This window comes from Dendropsophus ebraccatus, chromosome 4 (assembly GCF_027789765.1).
Source record: "Dendropsophus ebraccatus isolate aDenEbr1 chromosome 4, aDenEbr1.pat, whole genome shotgun sequence".
NCBI lineage: Eukaryota > Metazoa > Chordata > Amphibia > Anura > Hylidae > Dendropsophus > Dendropsophus ebraccatus.
The window spans coordinates 165,667,994-165,691,311 of NC_091457.1; the positions used below are offsets into that span (position 1 = coordinate 165,667,994).

The following is a 23,318-nucleotide window of genomic DNA, read 5'->3' on the forward strand; positions in this document are numbered from 1 at the left end:
CTGCAGAGAGGAAAAGAAGAAGGCGGAGCTCTGGCTGTCCCCGGGGCGTGGCCACTGCTGTCCTGTACTGTAACAGCTGCTGGCAGGGCGGCAGGAGGAACTCTATCGCCATCCAGTGGCCGCAGTCACTATTGTCCTGTTACATGATTTATGGTCAATAATGATGATTATTAACAGAATATTGTTAGTGTATTCAGATACTGGAGGGAGGAGAGGATTACTATGCAATAAGAAAATTCTTCTCATTTACTCAAACTATGACATTAAAGCATTTTCTGGCAACTTTTTAATTACGTCTGTGTAAAATTGATCCAAAATTGTTCAACACTAAATTCCATGCGGATTGCACCAAATCAGCATTTACAATGACTTCAGCTCAGAATGGAGCACTGTATATATATATATATATATATATATATATATATATATATATATATATATATATTTAACATGACCAATAAACTGCAGTTTTTTCAGCTTTTTTTAAGCATTTTTTTCTGGTGTTCACTTAGAAGGTGTTTTCTGCTATCTTATTCAGTGTTTGTTTGTTTACACCACTTCCTGCAGGGCATACAGCAGCTGATAAGTACTGGAAGATTTTTAAATAGAAGTAAATTACAAATCTGTGTAACTTTCAGTTGATTTAAAAAAAAAAAAATTCTGCTGAAGTACCCCTTTAACATTATAATTTATACTACACATAGAATGCGATAAAATAAATATATCCCCCCAAAAAAATCAGTGGCAGGATGGCTTCTTTTTCTTTCCCTCCCAAAACATAACTTTTTGAAACTAATGGTATACGCAGTGATTGTGCTGTAATTAAAGGGAGTCTCATTAGAACGACCTTTTCTTTATATCACGTTTTTATGTTAAACATGTTTGCTGTTGTTTTTTCAAAGTTTTCATTTTTCTATCTTTTTTTTTTTATATAATTTTTATTATAAAGTTCCAAAATATAACAATAAGAAACCACACTTCCAATACATCAGCAACAGATAATTACAATATCAAAAATGACAGCACACCCAAAGATAACCCTAACCACCCCCCCCCCACCCCCGCCTCTTTCATTTTTCTATCTATATTATAATATAATCCTGATATCTTGCAGTTTTCACTCTTCCCACAAGGCTGAAACTTCCTACTGTGTCAGGGATGATAAGGAGAAGGCTGCAGTAAAGTGATTCGTGCAGCATTGCAGCGTCATGTGACACCAGTAGATAGAGAAGACAACAGACAAAGCTCAGCCTTCCCCTCCCTGTGGAGTGATCTCTTCAAAAAGGTCACAGAGCGTTCTCAGTAATGTTTCCCATTCATGACAATAGGACATCACCCAACTAGGCTTGCTGTAAAGCATATTACTAAAAATACTGTTTAAGGCTATGTTCACATTTAGTCTGTCCATTGCATAGCAACGCACGGCTTTATACTGCTGGACACTGGGCGCCGTTTGGCATGTTCCTGCAGCCATTACCGCTGTATTAGCTGCAGGAACCTTGTCTTTTTACAACTGATTTGTGGGCACCATTGGCTACAATCAGTAGTGGATTATAATAGGAGCGTTTCAGGTGGCAGCCCGGGGCCCTGAGCTCCTGGGGGGCCCATGACCACCAAAAAAGTATAATACTTTCAGTGGTGTACTGTCTCCTGGCTACACTTCCGCCATGATTTGCATGATTCACTGTTTTTTATGGCAATTTTGCACAAATCAGGACATCATGACATTATCTGTCCTGTACTATGAACGCCAGGCTAGTGCTGCCATAGTTACAGTGGGGTGGGGGGGCCCAGACTTGGTGAACAGCCCGGGGCCTATGGTAAAGTTAATCCGCCCCTGGCTACAATGTAAAGTAGACTAAAATGTAAAGTATGCCCACCGGCCGTACATTACATTGTATGAACAGCTGATGTTTCCAGAAATCCGAAAGAATGGGCATGTTCATTATTTTAACGTCCATTTTACAGAACGGACATTAAAATAACGAAGTAGAAACACAGAAGGTGGCATTGCATTAAATTCAATGCAATGCTGCCGCTGCAGAAAAGAATGGCCCCTGATTTCAATGCAATCAGCGTCCATTCTTTTGAAAAAAACAAGATGGCTGCCCCCATGGTGTAAAGATTAGAAAAAAAGAACATGTCCTAGTACTCGGCAGAAATCCGTAAAATTCCTTTAAATTGTCCTCGAAAAAAAAAACAAAAAAACTTTCACCTCCTCAACAAGCAGCGGCCCTGCCATCAGGTGTCATGGTGACCAGAATCCTCACTGAGACCGACCTTCACCTTAGTCATAGGGTTAGGTTATCCAGACTTATGGCTTGTCCTCATGAGTTATGCCAAGATTTACCATTACCCCCATCCACAGGATAGACAATGACCAGCTGATCACTGGGGTCCAACCCATCATGAGAACGGGGGTGCCCAGTGAATGAGATTGACCTTACACACATGGAGTTTTAGCGGGTGGCGTTTTTCAGATTCTGTGGGAGCTTGGGAAAAAGTAGCATTCTAAAGGGGTGGCGGCTTTTCTCCCATATACTTCAATGGGATTGCGCTGGTTGTCTCGAAAATGCTATTTTAAAACCTTAAAAAAGGCCACACAAAAAGACTGTGTGAGGGCGCCCTGATAAAATAGCAGAGATGCGTCCATTTTATGCCGAGCCCGCTCTCCGGTACGGCTTATCGCTGCATGAACTTCTTATTTTCACAATGAACATAAACTTCTGCCCCCAAAGACAAGGTCTCTGATCCTGGGATAATGGCGGTGTCTGTGCGGCTGGCGGGTGCTGAGACAAGTACATGTCATCCCAGAACGTAGAGTCTTTTCTTCTCAGCCGGACCGCGCCCGAGCAGATCAGCAAGATCCCGGTGTCCTGGAGCCTCCTGCACATCTGCAGATTCCGACTATCTATCCAACATAAACAGCAGGAATTGTGCCCCCCCCCCTATAGGTGGACAGCGCGGCCTCTTTATCCTTACTACCTCATCGTTGTTATCTTATCTGTGATATTGCAGCGTCCATTGTTATCCATCCCATGAGGTCATCCCTCGGAGGAGATGACCTCACTGACCCCGGGCCGGCGGCTGCAGGAGAGGGCTATTATAACATGCGGTGTTTATAAAGCTCCGGGGTGGGCGAATCACGTAACATCTGGTGATCTGTATGACAAGGTGGACCAGGGCGTCTCTCATCACCACACAATATAGGGGAAGGAATGGAGATTGTTTCATAAAGTCATCTGGAAGGAATACAGCGGCCGTACACGAGCTAGATTCCACCCAGAAGAGAACACTCAAACAGAAGCAAGAAAATAGCAGAACTTTACATTCTTATCATAAAATATCCAATAATAATTTCACAGTAGAACACTACTACCCTCAGCTAGCCCGCAGCATAATGCTCATCTTCCTTGTGGGCACCACAGTCATCACTCCCAACATTGACTGAGTCAGAGCTGAGCCGCAGTTACTGGCCAGTTAGCTGCTTCTGGCGGCCATCACGGTGTAGTGTAGGTGCTGCGGGTGTGGCATCACCCCACGGTCGGTCACTGATAGCCTACCCTAAGGATAGGTCATCAGTTGTGTATGCTTGAAAACCCATTTAAATTCTATAAATTCCTAAATGGACAAATGAGTGGTGGCGGCTCCTCCTCCCAATCGCAGTGATCGGTATGGCAGTTCCCTCGATGGTTGGGCCATATAGCAGCTCCTATACCGTCTACACCAATAGTAATGCAGGTCATCACCGATATGTGGTAGCTGTACAGTCGTGTGGTGTATCTGAAGCATTGCACAGAAGACTGAAACGGGCTCTTGGCATCCAGCATGAAGTATTATATATTATTTCTCTCTGGTCAAGATGCTGTAGGGCTGGGGGCAACAGACACAATGGGGCGAATTTATCAATTCATTCTTTCCTTCCTGATCCCATCGAATGCGGAGATGAGCGCACCACATGGAAGGATTCTTTAGCCGGTAAGTAAAATTTACATTCTTTTTATTTATTTTTTTAGAAACTGCTAATTTTTGCACATTGACTTCAGCTGAGAGCGCTGACACTCTACCGGGAGATCCATACCGTTACTGCACCCAATGACTACTTTAGCAGCTACAGATACACTAACCATTGTGGGACTTCGGGATAAACTTGTTGCAATGTAAGTACAAAGAAAAAAGTAACTTGGTCTGAGAACGTTTTTTTTTTTTAAATTGTTATTCGTAAAAGGAGCAAGATTTGGTAACATGACCTCCCTGTGCCCCCATCCTGATACTGTACTGGGTAGAAATCCCTTTCATTTTAACCCACTGTCACCTGATCAACTCTGCCAGTGGTCGGGCTCTTTCCGGCTCTCCTCCAGTGCCCATCCGTGTCTGGTACCCTGTAGAACTGTGGAGATCCTCCTGTGGAAGCGAGCAGCACAGCCTCCTCTCCCTGCTGCCGGAGGACTGAGTGTGAGTGAGGCTGCGGCGCCCTCCTACTCTAGAGTCAGGCAGCCTAGATCCTGCATGTGTAACCCAAGCGCTGAATGATTCAACTCCCCAGGGCCTCGTCCGGACATCTCCCGCCGCTCCTCCGCACGTGTCACCGCCATTTTGCCTCCCTGGGCGCTGGATGGTGAATGACTACTGCTTCCCAATGACGCCTGAATTAACCCCTTCACCGATAGCTGCACCAGACAGCCGGCACTAGAACCAGCAGCTACCAGCACCAGCAGGATTGCAGTCACCTGGGAAGTTGTGTGTGTGTGGGGGAGTTAACTGATTAACCCCTTCTTTACTGATACAGTTTTCTCCATAGATACAGAACACCTCACCCACCTTATTATTGGGTTGTGGAATGAATCCTCCGCATTTCAATGATCTCTTATGGGAAGATTTTCTTTGATATACGAGTAATTTGGATTACAAGCACAATCCCGGACGAATTATGCTCATAATTCAAAGGTTTCACTGTATAAAAACGGTTGCAGAAAGAGGCAAACTCCACCAGTCTCAAATATTTCCTTTAAGAGAATATTCAATGTTTTATTCTAGCAGCTCGGACATGAATCCAGCGGCGGTCTCTCTTTATACTGTATATATTAGTGTATACATGTCAGATCTGTTAAAACCAGCTTAAACGGAGCGCAGCCTTCCATTCTCCAGCACCTAGCTATAGGACATCGACCAGAAGGAGTAAACAGACTGTGGCAGATGGTTCAATGATATAAAAAGATAATGGATTTTCCGCTGCATGTCTGCTACGGTACTTTGCCATTTCTTGCATTCCTTAGTATGATAAATATTTCCTGCAATACAAATCCTGGATTTCCATGTCAATAAATAGCGGAGACTCAGACTCCTCTGCTTCTTAGTGAACCTTTTCTGTCATAGCAAATGCCCGGAGTACACAACCTGCCTGAGGAGGACGATACTATGGGGGGGGTCCTCGGGGGTCGGCCTTAGCTCCTTGGTTCCAGAGAAGGGAAATCTTAATGCTTTAGCACCAAGACATTGTAGACATTGACTGTTTTCAGCTTTGTAGGAAGAATTTGGAAGTCTCTTTTCTGTTGAAGCACAACTATGCCCTAGTGCACACAGCGAGGTCCGAAAAGGCATGGAGGGGGAGCCTGGTGTGAAAGAACGTGACCGACCAAGCCCGTACCTGATCTAACAGTTTTGGTATGAATTAGAACGGATATTAGGAGTCTTACCTGGTGTATAAGCTCACAAATAATTTTGTGGATGAATGGACAAAAATTAAATCTCCAAAATCTTGAAGAAAGTCTTCCTATAAAAGTGGAAGCTGTTATACCTGCAAGTACCCCCACTCCATATCAAAGGGCTATTATGGACAGGGACTTCTCTCCGTCACTTCATCATTCTCCATCGCTCCCACCACCATCGTTCTCGCGAAGCCAACCCGGAGTTCAGTGCTTGCTGTGTTTGGGGTCTGCTGCTGATTAGTTGAGAAGCCAATACCATACAATACCCCAAACACAGCATGGAGAATTGTGGTAGAGGATAAGGAAGGTGAGAATATATTTTTCCCTGAGTAAAATTAAATTTCCTGACCAGAGCACCCTATAGTGCTTATAAATTTAGGCCAGGATGTTACAAAAACTCCTGGAGGGGAATATGGAGGTGTTCCTTCGTACGACCTGGAGGGGAATATGGAGGTGTTCCTTCGTATGACCTGGAGGGGAATATGGAGGTGTTCCTACATACAACCTGGAGGGGAATATGGAGGTGTTCCTACATACAACGTGGAGGGGAATATGGAGGTGTTCCTACATACAACCTGGAGGGGAATATGGAGGTGTTCCTACATACAACCTGGAGGGGAATATGGAGGTGTTCCTACATACAACCTGGAGGGGAATATGGAGGTGTTCCTTCGTACGACCTGGCAAAAACTGTGGAATCATGACAATCAGCTTCTTTACTTTGTAGCAAATCCACAAATCCCAGATACAACACCAATGACTAATAGCTAATCCTTCTGCTCCAGGACACGTCCCACACAAGGGGAAATTATTCTATTAATGGTCGATGTTTCTCAAGATCAAGTAGATGAAAAATTATGGGATCATCCGCAAAAAACAAGCTAATTTTCGCATGATAAACAATGTTCTTCCAATTTTTTGCAGGGTGGAGATGGATGAGAGTACCAGGGTGGAGTTTTGTTAACAATTTTTGAATTTGTACCATGAATTTGCCACCAGGTGGAGCTCCGGAGTGTCTGCTTATGTCATCATCATCATCATCAAACCTATCGACTATGGATGGAAGGAGAGAAGTCCCAGCAAAGTCTTGGCCACTCTATACACTGACTGCTCTGGTATTAAGGAAACTTCTGGCTTTGGAATAGTGTTGAGTGGATTTAAACTGTTCGAGTTTGGTTGGCAATTGACTCCTATTGGCATCTGGAGAAGTTAGATGCCACCTTAGGGAGACAAATGCTGCGTGACTGGGTTTGGAGAACATTGCTGAACCCAAACAGTTCAGTAACTCCTATTAACACTACCTCGTAACAACATATACCAAGTTTACATACTTTACACACATAAATTACATCCAGCTCCAATGTCCTAAAAGAATTAAAAATTTTTTTTTAATAAATTAAGACAATCTGGATTGGGTGATGCGGATTTTTACGTGTAAGGCGGGGACATGGCGCTGTGAGAATAACAAGTTCAATATTGCCTGTGTTGTTACCTTGAACTTTGGCTAACATACAATGTTCAGGCTCGCTGAAGAATTACAAAATCTATTGGCAATCGCTGGCGTCTATGATTAAGGGCTCTGCTGAAATCAAGAAAAATGTGCATTTTGAAGAGAAATATGTAAAAAATTGTTTTTAAAGGGGTCAATAGAACACAGTTTAGTTTTCAAAAATTACTTAAAAAAAACAAACAAACCTCAAATTCTTATAGTGAAATAAACAACCTTAGACTTAAGGAGACACTGGAGACCCTGTAGCTCCTCCACATTTAGAGATGAGTAAATCTATTTTGGATTAAAGTTTGGATTCATCCGATTCTTGGGACTTTTGGGAATCGTTTTGGGCAAATCCTTGGAGCAAACACTGTATGCCTTTTTTTGCACAGGGATGCTGATACTATATGGGGGCTGCAAGGGGTAAAACTGATATTAAATGGGGGCTGTGGGGGGGGGGAATGATACATTATAGGGGCTGCATGTGGGGGAACTGAAATGAAATGGGGCTGCCGTAGGAATACTAATACTATATGGAGGCTGCAAGGGGGACTAATACTATATGGGGACTGCACAAAGGGACCTAATACTATATGGGGACCTTACTACTATTAGGGGCACATGGGCCTAACTACTATATTTGCAGGACCAATGAGCCTAAAATGGTTCTCTGGGAGATTCTGGAAACAGGATTCATGGCCAGGAAAAGACTTCAAGACGGCCTGGGCTGAATGGAGAGCAAAGGGAAAAGTGAATGACTCTGATCAGAGAAGATGCCCTCTGTGGGTCACTAGATGTAACGGCACTGGCATTGCACTGTGTGTAGAGCACTAAAGGAGGCAATATACTGTGTGTGCAGTGTATGAAAAAATCATAGCATCTAGTCTACACCCAACAGTTCAGGGTCAAGTGAACATCAGAGATGGAGCTGTGGAGGGGAAAACTGGTAAAAGACGCTATGGTGGCTCAGTGGTTGAACTGAGTTCAATTCTTACCAAGGGCAACATCTACAAAAAGTTTGTATGTTCTCACTGTGATCCATCTCAATGTGATCCAAATTAGCAGGAAGCACCTGTGTACATAAGGGGAGGATCTCCTAGTTTTCTCCCATTCTACCTGCAGAGGAATGGAGAGAGGTAAGAGCTTGTTCACACTTGTGTTGCTTGGCGTCCACTTTTTCCGCCGGTGGCGCCTGCAGGGTCTGGGGGGGCCCTTTAGGGTCTGGTCCTGTGACAATGGGGTTGCAGGGCCATTCCGTGGCTCCCCTTCTCTGCTTGCGCACGCTTTGCGGGGATTGTGGTCGCTGACCGGCACAGTGATGTTTTTTGGTTAGGGACTCATGTGTATCAGAAGACCTGCACGTGGTACATGAGGCAATATGGTTTGGCCAAATTATATACTAACTTCTGATGTTGGTTTTAAATGTAGCTGAATAAGCTTTCGTGTCAGCCATGGGTGCGATGTGCAGCCATTTCTGTCTTTTTGGCTTGTGCATATTTTAGGTATTCTGTCCCTTTTTTCATTGTGGCTTGCACTCGTGCTTTGTAAGACCCATGTGATCCAAATTAGCAGGAAGCACCTGTGTACATAAGGGGTGGATCTCCTAGTTTTCTCCCATTCTACCTGCAGAGGAATGGAGAGAGGTAAGAGCTTGTTCACACTTGTGTTGCTTGGCGTCCACTTTTTCCGCCGGTGGCGCCTGCGGGGTCTGGGGGGGCCCTTTAGGGTATGGTCCTGTGACAATGGGGTTGCAGGGCCATTCCGTGGCTCCCCTTCTCTGCTTGCGCACGCTTTGCGGGGATTGTGGTCGCTGACCGGCACAGTGATGTTTTTTGGTTAGGGACTCATGTGTATCAGAAGACCTGCACGTGGTACATGAGGCAATATGGTTCGGCCAAATTATATACTAACTTCTGATGTTGGTTTTAAATGTAGCTGAATAAGCTTTCGTGTCAGCCATGGGTGCGATGTGCAGCCATTTCTGTCTTTTTGGCTTGTGTTGTATGTTCTCACTGTGTTTGCATAGGTTTCCTCCCACAACCAAAAACTTACAAATATAAATTGGCCTAACAGGGACAAACTGTGTGAAGTGCTGCGGAATCACTTGGCGCTATACAAATAAGAGCATTATTATTATTATTATTGAAGTTCTATAATGGTTAGAAACACGGCTGCTTCTTGAGTACACTCATCCTGAAATGTTACATCAAACTACCATCCTACCTGACAGTGAAGCACACGGCTCATTCCTGGAAACCCAAATTCTAAGTAAATTGCCAGATGACCTTGCCGAGAGATATCTTACCAACCATCTGCAACTTAATACCAATACCGGGGTACTGTGAGGTGAGGCGGGGGAGCAGTCACTCAGCCCGGTAACAAACATCCACCGGCATTATATTTTCAAGGATAACCTATCGATTTCCACATTATCAGCTCAACAAGTAATTATAATTAAAAGAAAGTATAAAACCAGCTGGCGAGATGGCTGATAGCGAGGTGACAGGGTGCTCCATGACATTTCACTGAATAAGGATGCAGCTCGGGTCACTGTTCTGTTACTTCCAACTACTGAGACCCCCTAGAACCTTACTACTGTGTTTTTCCAAAAATAAGACGCCCTCCGAAAATAAGACACCCCACCTAATCTACCCTCTAACCCAAAGTAAGGTCCCCCCACCCCAAAGTAAGGTCCCCCCTACTCTACACTAGGGCACCGCCCCGACAGTAAGCCACCCCCCCATTCCCCTCCCACCCCACCACCCAGGTCTCACCTTATTCCCTCTGGGACCTCCAAAATCGGCACCGCAGGCAGCCTGGCCCATGGCCCCCACGTCCCGACGCTGCACTCCTGACCCAATGCTGACAGTCAGTATTCCGGGGAGAAGTCTTATTTCTCTCCCCCCGGAAAAACCATCCCCTGAAAATAAGACAGAGTGCCTTTTTTTTGGAAGAAACACAGTACTAGGGGGCTCTAAGGCAACCAATAATTTAGCACATTTTTTTTTTTTTTTTTTTTTTAAATGTCTCCTCATCTTCTCGGAGTCAGTCATTTTAGCTCTTGCTCGTCTATATGGCCCAGGCCCCCATGACACTTTCTTCCAGTCACAACTTCCCGGACAAACATCTTAGGCTCCACACCTTTTCAGCACCCTCCTGACCTTTTCGCATAAAGGTTGTGAACCCAACAGAATAGCCCAGAATGGAGGCAGAAGTTCTGCCGAAGCAGAGAAGTAGTCAGGAAAAGAGCTGAGAGTCATCATCAGGGCATTGGACAAGAATCAACAGGCCGAGGGATGCGGCAGCAGTGGAGTCAGGAGATAGCCAGAGGCCAGGACCTGGTGCAGTCCCGCAGATCCAGAAAAAGAGGTCAAAGAACAAGGCCCAGGTCAGAATCAGAAATCAATGACATATCAATATTAGTAATAAATGCATATAAACAGACCCACGATGGTTGGTGTGTGACATTGATGGAGCCCAATGCAAATGAGATGATAAGCTGTGTAGAGGCATTGAGGCATAGTGGACAGGCTGACAGCTGTGGAAAGAAGAAGCCTCAGGATGTCTGGCAACCCAACATGACCGAGGACTGGAGCGCCAGCCGAAAATGGAGATCCAGCCTTAGAACAGTCTCATTTACTCTCTCTCCTGAGCACCAGTGTCCAGTACTTTGCATCTCTCTCTTGCTTCACGATACGATCACCCATTGTTCTATGTCCGAGATGCTATGAACAGCACTGAGTGCCTGTCGAGTTTATGGAACTACTTCTATACCAGGGATGTCAAACTCAGGCCCTCCAGCTGTTGCTAAACTACAATTCCCATCATGCCTGGACAGCCAAAGCTAAAGCTTTGGCTGTCCAGGCATGATGGGAATTGTAGTTTAGCAACAGCTGGAGGGCCTGAGTTTGACACGTGTGTTCTATACAGACTGGTAGCGTCTACCTTACAGTCCTTCAGAATCTCCTTTGCAGGTGTGGACTCTTCACAATGCCAGGAGAAAAGCTTTGGTTGACCCATCGGACTTGATAGTTTTGTGGCGGCTCACCAGCAGCAATATAACACCTATCTTGGTAAACTTCCCCGTTTTTATACAGACGTAAAACGTTAAATACCTAAACAGCTGTGAGATTGGGTTTTCTCCGGGTGACGAAGCAGAACATTTGTAATTCGTATCCCTAGCAATGATACGATCGGCTGCCAACAATTCTAATAACTTTCAATCCGAGCCGCTGAAATTTTGTAAAAATTCCAAATTCGGTTCCTGGTATTATGGAAACAGGACGCCGGTCCAGCAGAAAACGCTGGAGATCTGCAAAACTAATCCAGAGTAATACTGACAAACTAAGGAGAAATGTGCCGTCTGGTGGAAACGCCAAATCCTGAGAGACGCCCAGATAAGAAAACCTGATCCAGAGGTAAATGCACAAATATGAAGTGATAAAAACTATAATCATTGGGTTATATGGGTCATGTGTAGTTTTATTGGTGGTTTAGATGTCGCAGTACTGAAGGATCTGGACATGACATTGTACTCACACATCGGAAAACCTTCCAGACCATGCTGCATTTTATCAGGTGGGCATAAACATTCAATAACCGACGGCCATCAGCTATCTTTCCTATCTGCTTCCCAAGCCTTTATGTATTCTCTATAAGGAGGAGTAAGGGTGGTATTACATGGGCCAATATGGGTCCGATAACAACAGTAAATGAGCGCCGATCTGTTAGGTCAGAGCTCGTTTACTGGGCCTATTACACGGCCCGATTATTGTTTAACAAGGGCTGCAAGGACATTGTTACCGATGTCCTTGCTGTCCTTGCTGCCCTTGCCTAAACTGTATACATTACCAATCCACGCTCCAGGGCTGCTCCCGCTTCTCCCTGGGTCCACGGGCTCTAGCTTCAGAGCGGCCTGTCAGCTGACAGGCCGCTCAGCCAATCACAGGCCGCAGCGGTCCCGGCCTATGATTGGCTGAGCGGCCTGTCAGCTCAGGCAGGCCGCTCTGAAGCTAGAGCACGCGGGACCTGGGGAGAAGCAGACCGCAGGAGCAGCCCTGGAGCGTGAATAGGTAATCTATATCGTCAGTCGCCAGCCGTGCACCGCTATTACATGTAGCGGTGCGCGGTCTGCGCCCGACAATTATAGGTTCAAACCTATATCAATGATCAGTCGATGATCGTTGTATTTATTACACTGAGCGATAATCGGCCGAATCAGGCCGATTCTCGTTTCGTGTAATAGTACCCTATTCCACCGGACGATTATCGTTTGCATAATCGTTAACGATTAACGATCTCAAACTACCGCTATTTCGAAAGACCTGAAAACGTTCACTCATTTCCATAGAACGATAATAGTTACTTATGATCGTAATTGCGATCATTTTTTCTTCGCTACTTATTCGCTATTGCGTTCGTATCTATTACGAGCGACGGAATGACGTCTTATTCAATGCTAACGATTTGCGAACGTTTTGCACGAGCAACGATAAAAATAGGTCCAGGTCTTATAAAGCGATCAACGATTTCTCGTTCGGTCGTTAATCGTTAACTGCATTTCAACCGAACAATTATCGTTTAGATTCGAACGATTTAACGATAATTGTCCGGTGGAATAGGGCCCTAAGCCCTGGCGAGAGACCTTTCACTGTGGCTTATCTTAACCAGAACAAAGGGGTCGAGCGTGATGGAAAATTACCATCCGATCCCTTTGTTAAGCGATATGCCGCAGAACCTGGCCTCTTGGTGTGGCTTACACCTCCCTACAGAGAATACAGGGACGCTTATGCCCGACCCCTATCTCCACCGACATCATCTATTGGTGGTTTTGTTCGGGGGAGCCCCATACACCTTAGATTGACGGCCTAACCCACACCAAGTGGCGGGTACAGAAAATTATAATGCATTTGATGGGCCAGCTTGCTACCGAGACATTGTTGGCCGCTCATATTCTGCAGCCATTCACAGTAGTAAACAGAGACCCCAGTTTAGACCCCCTAAGTAATTCGGAAATTAGATTAGCCCCATAATCAATGCAGACCCCAGACCAGACTCTGTTAGTTGAAGGAGAAGTCCAGCAATTTCTAAAATCCGGCAGCCGACAGGGAGGAAATTGAGTACGTACTTACCTCTTCCTGTGCCTGCGGTGAGCAGCGGGATCGGCCCCAGGACCCCCGCTGGAAGTTACTTTTCCCAGAGTTATGATGACGTTGAGACTAGGGGGGTGATGGACCAGCCACTCAGTAAGTTAAGCGTCATCCCACCCAATCACTGGCTGGCTGAGCAGAGTCCATCACCTGGGTAGTGACGTGTCAGTGCCGGAGATCCCGGAGCCTGGTGGGGATCCCTAGGCGAGTCCTGCCACTCACCTCGGGCACGGGGAGGGGTAAGTTAGTATTTGTAATGAATTTTCCCCCCTGGCAGCTGCAGAATTCTCCTTTAAATAAGAGACCAGATCAGAGCAGACACTGAACCCTTCAATTCAGACCCTAGATCCTAAAGGTTAAATCATCAAAAAAAGTGGTGACAGAAAATGCCAGAGATTTGTAACTGACTTCTTTAAAAAAAATCTCAAGTCTTCCAATACTAATCAGCTGCTCTATGTGCTGCATGATGTGATGTATTCTTTCCAGTCCGAAGAGCAGGAGAGGTTTTCTATGGGGATTTGCTGCTGCTCTAGACAGTTCCTGACATGGACAGAGGTGGCAGAGGAGAGCACTGTGTCAGACTGGAGAGAATACATCACTTCCTGCAGCACATACAGCAACTGATGAATACTGGAAGACTAGAGATTTGTTTAATAGAAGTAAATTACAAATCTCTGGCACTTTGTCACCATTTGATTTGAAAGAAAACAATTTTGGTGAACAACCCCTTTAATTAACAGACCAATATTCTGACCCTAAAACGCCACCCAACAGACCAGACCTCCTAAACCTAATTTAGGCCGCAGACATTGATGGTAATCAATGCAGAAACCAGAAGCCTAAATTCAGACGCGACCTTTGGACAAGGGAGTTGTGGTAAGAGTCCGGAGCCTGGGCCGGAACCACTGCTCACCTGCTGTCTGGGACACCTAGAACCAATGACCCCATTCATTGCCTGCGGGTCTCCTCAATAGGGTTACCCCGCACTATACAGCAATAAGAACCCTAAACCACAACATCTGCAAACTGCACCCACAGGGTCCTGACCTTCTTAGCTGGGATCTTCTCATGCGGTTTTCTGAATATTTAACAATGAAAGGAAACATCTGCATTTAATACAGATTGTGGCGAGATGTCAAAACAGGCGTTATAGTCGAGTGGTGGGGGAGGCGGACGCTGCGAATGCTACACGGGGACAGAAAAACTAGTGTCAGGGTGATGGCTGCATCTATACCTCCAAATATTACACTATATATATATATATATATATATATATATATATATATATATACACACACACACACACTACCGTTCAAAAGTTTGGGGTCACCCAAACAATTTAGTGTTTTCCATGAATAGTCACACTTCTTCACCACCAGACGTTGTGAAATGAATAGAAAATAGAGACAAGACATTGACAAGGTTAGAAATAAGGATTTGTATGTGAAATAACATTGTTCTTACATCACACTTTGCTTCCGTCCCAGAATCCTCCTTTTGCAGCAATTCCAGCATTGCACACCTTTGGCATTCTAGCTATTAATCTGTTGGGGTAAGCTGGAGAAATTGCCCCCCACGCTTCTAGAAGCAGCTCCCACAAGTTGGATTGGTTGGATGGGCACTTCTGGCGTACCATACGGTCCAGCTGCTCCCACAATGGGGTGGTGATCTGGTGACTGCGCTGGCCACTCCATTACCTATGATAGAATACCAGCTGCTGCTTCTGCTGGAAATAGTTCTTGCACAATTTGGAGGTGTTTAGGGTCATTGTCCTGTTGTAGGATGAAATTGGCTCCAACCAAGCGCTGCCCACTGGGTATGGCATGGCGGTGCAGAGTGATCGCCTTCCTTATTCACAATCCCTTTTACCCTGTACAAACCTCCCACCTTACCAGCACCAACCCCAGACCATCACATGACCTCCACCATGTATAACAGATGGCGTCAGGCATTCTTCCAGCATCTTCTCATTTCTTCTGCGTCTCACAAACGTTCTTCTTTGTCATCCAAACACCTCAAACTTGGATTCATCCGTCCACAACACTTTTTTCCAGTCTTCCTCTGTCCAATGTCTGTGTTCTTTTGCCCATCTTAATCTTTTTCTTTTATTGGCCAGTCTCAGTTATGGCTTTTTCTTTGCCACTCTGCCCTGAAGCCCAAAATCCTGCAGTCGCCTCTTCACTGTAGATGGTGACACTGGTGTTTTGCGGGGACTATTTAATGAAGATGCCAGTTGGGGACCTGTGAGGCGTCTGTTTCTCAAACTAGAGACTCTAATGTGCTTATCTTCTTGCTTAGTTGTGCAACGCAGCCTCCCACTTCTTTTTCTACTCTGGTTAGAGCCTGTTTGTGCTGTCCTCTGAAGGGAGTAGTACACACCGTTGTAGGAAATCTTCAATTTCTTAGCAATTTCTCGCATGGAATAGCCTTCATTTCTAAGAACAAGAATAGACTGTCGCGTTTCAGATGAAAGTTCTCTTTTTCTGGCCATTTTGAGCGTTTAATTGACCCCACAAATGTGATGCTCCAGAAACACAATCTGCTCAAAGGAAGGTCAGTTTTGTAGCTTCTGTAACGAGCTAGACTGCTTTCAGACGTGTGAACATGATTGCACAAGGGTTTTCTAATCATCAATTAGCCTTCTGAGCCAATGAGCAAACACATTGTACCATTAGAAGACTGGAGTGATAGTTGCTGGAAATGGGCCTCTATACACCTATGTAGATATTGCACCAAAAACCAGACATTTGCAGCTAGAATAGTCAGTTACCACATTAGCAATGTATAGAGTGGATTTGTTTAAAGTTAGGACTAGTTTAAAGTTATCTTCATTGAAAAGTACAGTGGTTTTCCTTCAAAAATAAGGACATTTCAGTGTGACCCCAAACTTTTGAATAGTAGTGTATACACACACACACACACACGAGGATATAGATAGGACACTGAATAACAATGAAGCACACATACCTGTGTATATATACTGTGAGATGAGAGGCTTTCTTTAGTCCCGGTCCATTTTCGGCAGCCCCGGGGTGGGATGGCGGCAGGGAGGGACACGCTGCAGGCCTCCCCGCCTGGCAGAAATACCGGCACACGGCCAATCTCCGAACCAGACACAGGGGGGCTTACATGCCACTACAGAGTCGCTTTAAGGCTGCGTTCACACGTAACGGATCCGCAGCGGGTTTCTTGTTGCAAATTTGCAGCGAGATCCGCTGTGGATCCCGGCCCAGTGCACCCTGGGCAGACAAACTCGCAGCAGGATGCACATCCCGCTGCAAGTATATGTGCAGCAGTGGATCCATTACGTGTGAATGCACCCTAAGTCTGAGAAGCTGAACTGTAATACCACACACAGCCTGAGAACAGGGGTGGTGCTGTTTTTGTGTTTCTTCTAATCTTGGATAATCCATACGTTATGGGTTTGCATCTGAACATAAAGGTGATGTGACCCATCACCCCGGGAGGTGACATAAGGACATCTGGGAACCCATACATATAGAAAATGGATTTCATGGCGCTCTGTTAGGTAAATGATTGACAGGACGTGTAATGTGACCACACAATGTAACATCACTATGGAAACCTCAGGGCTGGAGTCATGTGACCACACAATGTAACATCACTATGGAAACCTCAGGGCTGGAGTCATGTGACCACACAATGTAACATCACTATGGAAACCTCAGGGCTGGAGTCATGTGACCACACAATGTAACATCACTATGGAAACCTCAGGGCTGGAGTCATGTGACCACACAATGTAACATCACTATGGAAACCTCAGGGCTGGAGTCATGTGACCACACAATGTAACATCACTATGGAAACCTCAGGGCTGGAGTCATGTGACCAGACAATGTAACATCACTATGGAAACCTCAGGGCTGGAGTCATGTGACCAGACAATGTAACATCACTATGGTTACCTCAGGGCTGGAGTCATGTGACTGTGAAACATGATGTCACTGTGGATAACACCTCACTGAGGCCTACAGGTGCCTCACTGTCACAAGAAGATAATCACTGTGGACACAGCAAGGGATTGTGGGTAATGGGCCAGCACACAGCTCTATAAGGGATGACACAGCAGGGGATTGTGGGTAATGGGCCTGCACACAGCTCTATGGGGGATGACACAGCAGGGGATTGTGGGTAATGGGGCCTGCACACAGCAGGGGATTGTGGGTAATGGGGCCTGCACACAGCTCTATGGGGGATGACACAGCAGGGGATTGTGGGTAATGGGCCTGCACACAGCTCTATGGAGGATGACACAGCAGGGGATTGTGGGTAATGGGGCCTGCACACAGCAGGGGATTGTGGGTAATGGGGCCTGCACACAGCTCTATGGGGGATGACACAGCAGGGGATTGTGGGTAATGGGCCTGCACACAGCTCTATGGAGGATGACACAGCAGGGGATTGTGGGTAATGGGCCAGCACACAGCTCTATGGGGGATGACACAGCAGGGGATTGTGGGTAATGGGCCTGCACACAGCTCTATGGGGGATGACACAGCAGGGGATTGTGGGTAATGGGCCAGCACACAGCTCTATGGGGGATGACACAGCAGGGGATTGTGGGTAATGGGCCAGCACACAGCTCTATGGGGGATGACAGCAGGGGATTGTGGGTAATGGGCCTGCACACAGCTCTATGGGGGATGACACAGCAGGGGATTGTGGGTAATGGGCCAGCACACAGCTCTATGGGGGATGACACAGCAGGGGATTGTGGGTAATGGGCCTGCACACAGCTCTATGGGGGATGACACAGCAGGGGATTGTGGGTAATGGGCCAGCACACAGCTCTATGGGGGATGACACAGCAGGGGATTGTGGGTAATGGGCCAGCACACAGCTCTATGGGGGATGACACAGCAGGGGATTGTGGGTAATAGGGCCTGCACACAGCTCTATGGGGGATGACACAGCAGGGGATTGTGGGTAATGGGGCCTGCACACAGCAGGGGATTGTGGGTAATGGGCCAGCACACAGCTCTATGGGGGATGTCTGTGGATGGGGCTTTCTCCCTTCCCTACCTCACACCATGCAGAGATGACATCATTACGCTGCGCTCTTTCGCCCATGATGCCGTTCTAACCCACTTTCCCGCCGTTAGAGGCCTCAGGCGTTTATCTTTTAAGTTGGCGTGTGGTCTCCATGGGAACGCAGCATGCGTGAGCAACGGCAGTAACCGACACTGCTCAACTGTGACCCACCAGGTACATGGCCGGGAGCAACGCTACAGCTATATATACGCTATATACTGTATACACACCTGTATCATCTACCGCCATATATACTGAATATACACACCTGTATCATCTACTGCCATATATACTGTATATACACACCTGTATCATCTACCGCCATATATACACACCTGTATCATCTCCGCTATATATACTGTATATATACACCTGTATCATCTACCGCCATATATACTGAATATACACACCTGTATCATCTACCGCCATATATACACACCTGTATCATCTCCGCTATATATATCGTATATACACACCTGTATCATCTACCGCCATATATACTGTATATACACACCTGTATCATCTACCACCGTATATACACACCTGTATCATCTCCGCGATATATACTGTATACACACACCTGTATCATCTACCGCCATATATACTGTATATACACACCTGTATCATCTACCGCCATATATACACACTTGTATCATCTCCGCTATATATACTGTATATACACACCTGTATCATCTACCGCCATATATACTGTATACACACACCTGTATCATCTATCACCATATATACACACCTGTAACATCTACCGCTATATATTGTCTATATACACCTGTATAATCTACCGCCATATTTACTGTATATACACACCTGTATCTCCTACTGCCATATATACTGTATATACACACCTGTATCTCCTACTGCCATATATACTGTATATACATACCTGTATCATCTACCGCCATATATAATGTATATACACCTGTATCTCCTACCGCCATATATACTGTATATACACACCTGTATCTCCTACCGCCATATATACTGTATATACATACCTGTATCATCTACCGCCATATATACTGTATATACACACACCTGTATCATCTATCACCATATATACACACCTGTATAATCTACCGCCATATATACTGTATATACACACCTGTATCTCGTACCGCCATATATATACACCTGTATCATCTACCGCCATATATACTGTATATACACCTGTATCTCCTACCGCCATATATACTGTATATACACACCTGTATCTCCTACCGCCATATATACTGTATATACACACCTGTATCATCTACCGCCATATATACACACACCTGTATCATCTACCGCCATATATACTGTATATACACCTGTATCATCTACCGCCATATATACTGTATATACACCTGTATCATCTACTGCCATATATACTGTATATACACCTGTATCATCTACCGCCATATATACTGTATATACACCTGTATCATCTACGCCATATATACACACCTGTATCATCTCCGCCATATATACTGTATATACACCTGTATCATCTAACTCCATATATACTGTATATACACCTGTATCATCTACCGCCATATATACTGTATACACACACCTATATCATCTACCACCATATATAATGTATATACACCTGTATCATCTACCGCCATATATACACCTGTATCATCTACCGCCATATACACACCTATATCATCTACCGCCATATATACTGTATACACACCTGTATTATCTTCCGCCATATATACTGTATATACACCTGTATCATCTACTGCCATGTATACTGTATACACATCTGTATCATCTCCTGGCAGCGTGCTCTCCTGTGTGAATAGTGACCACCCCCGTATCGCGTCTCTCCCGTTGTTCCCCGTACCGCCGGGACGCGTCTCCGTGACGTCACTGGCAGTCCTCCTTTTCATTGGCTGCGTGTGGGCGGGCTTTTCTTGTGGGCGGGCTTTCGGACGGCTGCAGGCTGCAGGGGGCGCTCGTCATCTCTATGCTTCTAATTACCTCAGCCATGTGCTTCCCTCCCCTCACACACCCGCGGCTGTCATGCCCGCCCGCCTACCGGACAAGGTACGAGTGTCCTCCGCGGTGTCCGGGGTCAGCACGGCAGTAACCGTGAGAGGGAGGACAGGCGTCTCCCCCACACACATACTCCGCCATTGTGCAGATTAGTCTGTAGGATGTAAGTTTCCTCACAGTGATGGTCAGACGGGTCACCTGATACCGGAGGGGTCTGCAGTCATCATGGAATGGGGGAGGGGGGATACCTGCTCACTGTACTGTATACCTCTATATACCTGGTCATGTACTGAGTGTGTATACCTCTACCTGGTCACTATACTGAGTGTGTATACCTCTACCTGGTCACTATACTGAGTGTGTATACCTCTACCTGGTCACTATACTGAGTGTATATACCTCTACCTGGTCTATATACTGAGTGTATATACCTCTACCTGGACACTGTACTGAGTGTATATACCTCTACCTGGTCACTATACTGAGTGTATATACCTCTACCTGGTCTATATACTGAGTGTATATACCTCTACCTGGTCATATACTGAGTGTGTATACCCCTACCTGGTCACTATACTGAGTGTATATACCTCTACCTGGTCACTATACTGAGTGTATATACCTCTACCTGGTCACTATACTGAGTGTATATACCTCTACCTGGTCATGTACTGAGTGTATATACCTCTACCTGGTCACTATACTGAGTGTATATACCTCTACCTGGTCACTATACTGAGTGTATATACCTCTACCTGGTCATGTACTGAGTGTATATACCTCTACCTGGTCACTATACTGAGTGTATATACCTCTACCTGGTCACTATACTGAGTGTATATACCTCTACCTGGTCATGTACTGAGTGTATATACCTCTACCTGGTCACTATACTGAGTGTATATACCTCTACCTGGTCACTATACTGAGTGTGTATACCTCTACCTGGTCACTATACTGAGTGTGTATACCTCTACCTGGTCACTATACTGAGTGTGTATACCTCTACCTGGTCACTATACTGAGTGTGTATACCTCTACCTGGTGACTATACTGAGTGTATATACCTCTACCTGGTCTATATACTGAGTGTATATACCTCTACCTGGTCACTATACTGAGTGTATATACCTCTACCTGGTCACTATACTGAGTGTGTATACCTCTACCTGGTCACTATACTGAGTGTGTATACCTCTACCTGGTCTATATACTGAGTGTATATACCTCTACCTGGTCACTATACTGAGTGTATATACCTCTACCTGGTCACTATACTGAGTGTATATACCTCTACCTGGTCATGTACTGAGTGTATATACCTCTACCTGGTCACTATACTGAGTGTGTATACCTCTACCTGGTCACTATACTGAGTGTGTATACCTCTACCTGGTCACTATACTGAGTGTGTATACCTCTACCTGGTCACTATACTGAGTGTGTATACCTCTACCTGGTCTATATACTGAGTGTATATACCTCTACCTGGTCACTATACTGAGTGTATATACCTCTACCTGGTCACTATACTGAGTGTATATACCTCTACCTGGTCACTATACTGAGTGTATATACCTCTACCTGGTCACTATACTGAGTGTATATACCTCTACCTGGTCACTATACTGAGTGTATATACCTCTACCTGGTGACTATACTGAGTGTATATACCTCTACCTGGTCACTATACTGAGTGTATATACCTCTACCTGGTCACTATACTGAGTGTATATACCTCTACCTGGTCACTATACTGAGTGTATATACCTCTACCTGGTGACTATACTGAGTGTATATACCTCTACCTGGTCACTGTACTGAGTGTATATACCTCTACCTGGTGACTATACTGAGTGTATATACCTCTACCTGGTCACTATACTGAGTGTATATACCTCTACCTGGTGACTATACTGAGTGTATATACCTCTACCTGGTGACTATACTGAGTGTATATACCTCTACCTGCTCACTATACTGAGTGTATATACCTCTACCTGCTCACTATACTGAGTGTATATACCTCTACCTGCTCACTATACTGAGTGTATATACCTCTACCTGGTCACTATACTGAGTGTATATACCTCTACCTGGTCACTATACTGAGTGTATATACCTCTACCTGGTCACTATACTGAGTGTATATACCTCTACCTGGTCACTGTACTGAGTGTATATACCTCTACCTGGTCTATATACTGAGTGTGTATACCCCTACCTGGTCATATACTGAGTGTATATACCTCTATATATCTGGTCATGTACTGAGTGTATATACCTCTACCTGGTCACTGTACTGAGTGTATATACCTCTACCTGGTCTATATACTGAGTGTGTATACCCCTACCTGGTCATATACTGAGTGTATATACCTCTATATACCTGGTCATGTACTGAGTGTATATACCTCTACCTGGTCACTGTACTGAGTGTATATACCTCTACCTGGTCTATATACTGAGTGTGTATACCCCTACCTGGTCATATACTGAATGTATATACCTCTACCTGGTGACTATACTGAGTGTATATACCTCTACCTGGTGACTATACTGAGTGTATATACCTCTACCTGGTCACTATACTGAGTGTATATACCTCTACCTGGTCACTATACTGAGTGTATATACCTCTACCTGGTCACTATACTGAGTGTATATACCTCTACCTGGTCACTATACTGAGTGTATATACCTCTACCTGGTCACTATACTGAGTGTATATACCTCTACCTGGTCACTATACTGAGTGTATATACCTCTACCTGGTCACTATACTGTGTGTATATACCTCTACCTGGTCACTATACTGAGTGTATATACCTCTACCTGGTCACTATACTGAGTGTATATACCTCTACCTGGTCACTATACTGAGTGTATATACCTCTACCTGGTCACTAT

At 45.2% G+C, this 23,318-nt stretch overlaps 1 protein-coding gene across 7 annotated transcripts in view; it reads left to right on the forward strand.

The window, feature by feature from the left end:
• Nucleotides 1-17,273: 17,273 nt before the first annotated feature.
• LOC138789095 (bromodomain testis-specific protein-like) overlaps nucleotides 17,274-23,318 on the forward strand; it is a 52,825-nt gene continuing 46,780 nt past the window's right edge. For 2 of the 7 annotated variants that reach the window (XM_069967664.1, XM_069967669.1), the window contains exon 1: nucleotides 18,332-18,578. The gene's annotated coding sequence lies outside the window, so the exon portion shown is untranslated. The other 5 variants (XM_069967665.1, XM_069967668.1, XM_069967670.1 and 2 more) reach the window with 5 other exon arrangements.